The following is a 2,603-nucleotide window of genomic DNA, read 5'->3' on the forward strand; positions in this document are numbered from 1 at the left end:
TTATACGAGTAAATAAGGGAGTTCAAGGTTATTTCCACCATTTCGTTATCTTTAATTTCCTTATTGTCCCATAATTTACCATAGCCTTTGTCATGATGGTTACTTATACTCAGCACGCTTGCTGGTCTCAATTTTGTGATACAAGATAGGGGTCAACTAAACATATCAGATCGTAAGATTGATAGTTTAAAGCTGGTTCTGAAAACTTAAGTCCCTATCATTTTTTTTTTCTAATGCTAAGGGTAGAATCTTTCTCCAGGCTTAATTCTCTTCATTTTGACTTCTCAAAAATCATAATTCTGCTTTTGTACTTTTCTTCACTAGTCTTAAGTCTCCATTTCTACTTCTCTTAACGCTAAGAACAATAATCTAGATTAAAGACATTTCGTCAATAAAACTGATCACACCACTTTTTACGTTATATAATTAATTAATTTATCAATTATGTCTTTTTTTCATTATTCTCTTTATGGAGCGCCAATTACCACGCTTTTTCCATACAGGTTTTATGCTTATAATATTTTTTCTTATTAATCATTAGCCAACTATATAAAAATAATACCTCTGTAAACAGCGCACAATCATCTTTAAAGCAAATACTCGTACATCTCGTAATAAAATATAATACAAATAAATGACTTCTATCCTGTTAGTGCATTTGTACATGTCTTGGCTGAAATATATATCGTTAAGCAATCATCGTTTTGACATATGTTACAAGTTTAGTCACTATGAATGAACGATGGTAAATCTGGATAAGTTACTGTGCTCGGAAAGAAAATTCATCAAATGAAAAGGAACACCAATGTTAGTTACTTGACAAAAAAAAAAAAATAAATAAATAAATAAATAGATAAATAAAACAAATGAATAAATAGATGAATATAGATAAGTAAATGGAAATGAATGAAAAAATAAATAAAATCAATGTAACAAAATGAAATGATTATACAAATTGAAAGCAAACATGAACACAACTAAAATAATTAGTGTGAAAAACATTAAAAAACACAATAAAATTTAAGCAAAGCATGTCGTGATTGAATATTACAAAGTGTCACACAGCGGAAGTGTGAAGATACGAGAGCTGCTGTTCTGCGTCATGAAAGCAGGAATACACCTTGATGACGATAGGAACTTGATTACACAAAACAGAGACTCTGTAAATGTCGACGCGCAGAAAAGATCGCATAATATTACCTGTCGACCTGGAACCAGGAATAATTTCCCATTTTTTAATTTGTTTTTCTTTACTTTTATCCGATAATTTCATCGGTTTTTATTAGGTGAGCTCTGGCTTCCTCCCTGCACCACTGAAGGTCAAGCTGTTGATCAGTTTATCGACGTGGCGGAACTCCCTCCCCAATAGTCTTCTTGACGTTAATTTATCGAGTCACGAACCACCAGTGATCCAACCAGCCTTCCTTCCCTCCCTTTACTCTGCAGAATCCATAATTTGTAAGTTCGTATCTAAAAAAAAAAAAAAAAAAAACGTACACATTACTGCATTTAATTTCTGAATTGATCATTAATTCTTAATTTCGTAATTATTTCAAAACATACAAACATGAATTAAAAGCCACATCGGATATTAGAAGTAGCAATTCAGGATATTACTATGTACTAATGAAAAGAAAAATGAGAAGGTACGTAGATACAAATACCGAAGAAAACCGCCACAGAAACATCAGATAACTATGGTTGTTTTAATGGCACATAAACATTATTCATATATTATTTTCATAAAAAGAAGGAACTGATCACGACTTTTTTACGGGTTTCATGAATACACATAACTTTCTGCAAGACAGCAACCATGTCAATAATGTGTATGCGTTACAATCTTCTTTATTTCTGGAAAAATTACAATTAATATACATTGTTATAAAGTAAAAGATGCGTGTTATACTTATTGAAAGGCACATATCAAAAATCCATGCATGGCTTAATCACGGCTATATATACTGTAAATGAATATTTGTCAGAGAGATCAGCCTCAAGAAGAGTTATAAGGCTATCATTAAGGCACACCTCACCACAGAAAACGTGCACAAATTATCTCCAAATAATTCTATGTACGTAATACCAAATTCGTAATTGGACAAAAATACATCCTTGTGAAAAAAGAAAATATCTGACATTGTTCCCTATGTGCTGATCCCTTGAAAGGTGAAAGATATCCTAGTGATGTACCATCGGAATGTTTCTAGTAAAGATTATTAAACCATTTGCTCATACCCGTAAGGAAACGAGACTCATTATAATTTTTATGTGCTTGGTTTTGCTACTTTCCTTATTTCCATAATTTCTTTGCCTGACTCTTTGCAATTCCAGTTTTCCCTCGACAGCGTATCATATTCTTTACAGACTTGCTTCAGAATATGTGAGCCTCCCAAATAACATGTTAATTTATATATGACTTGCCGTTTATTCCCAAATTCATTATTGCTCAACTAATAGACATTACGGCCAAACTCTCTCTCTCTCTCTCTCTCTCTCTCTCTCTCTCTCTCTCTCTCTCTCTCTCTCTCTCTCTCTCTCTCTCTCTCTCTCTCTCTCTCTCTCTCTCTCTCTCTCTCTCTCTCTCTCTCTCTCTCTCTCTC

Source organism: Portunus trituberculatus, chromosome 16, assembly GCF_017591435.1.
Source record: "Portunus trituberculatus isolate SZX2019 chromosome 16, ASM1759143v1, whole genome shotgun sequence".
Lineage (NCBI taxonomy): Eukaryota > Metazoa > Arthropoda > Malacostraca > Decapoda > Portunidae > Portunus > Portunus trituberculatus.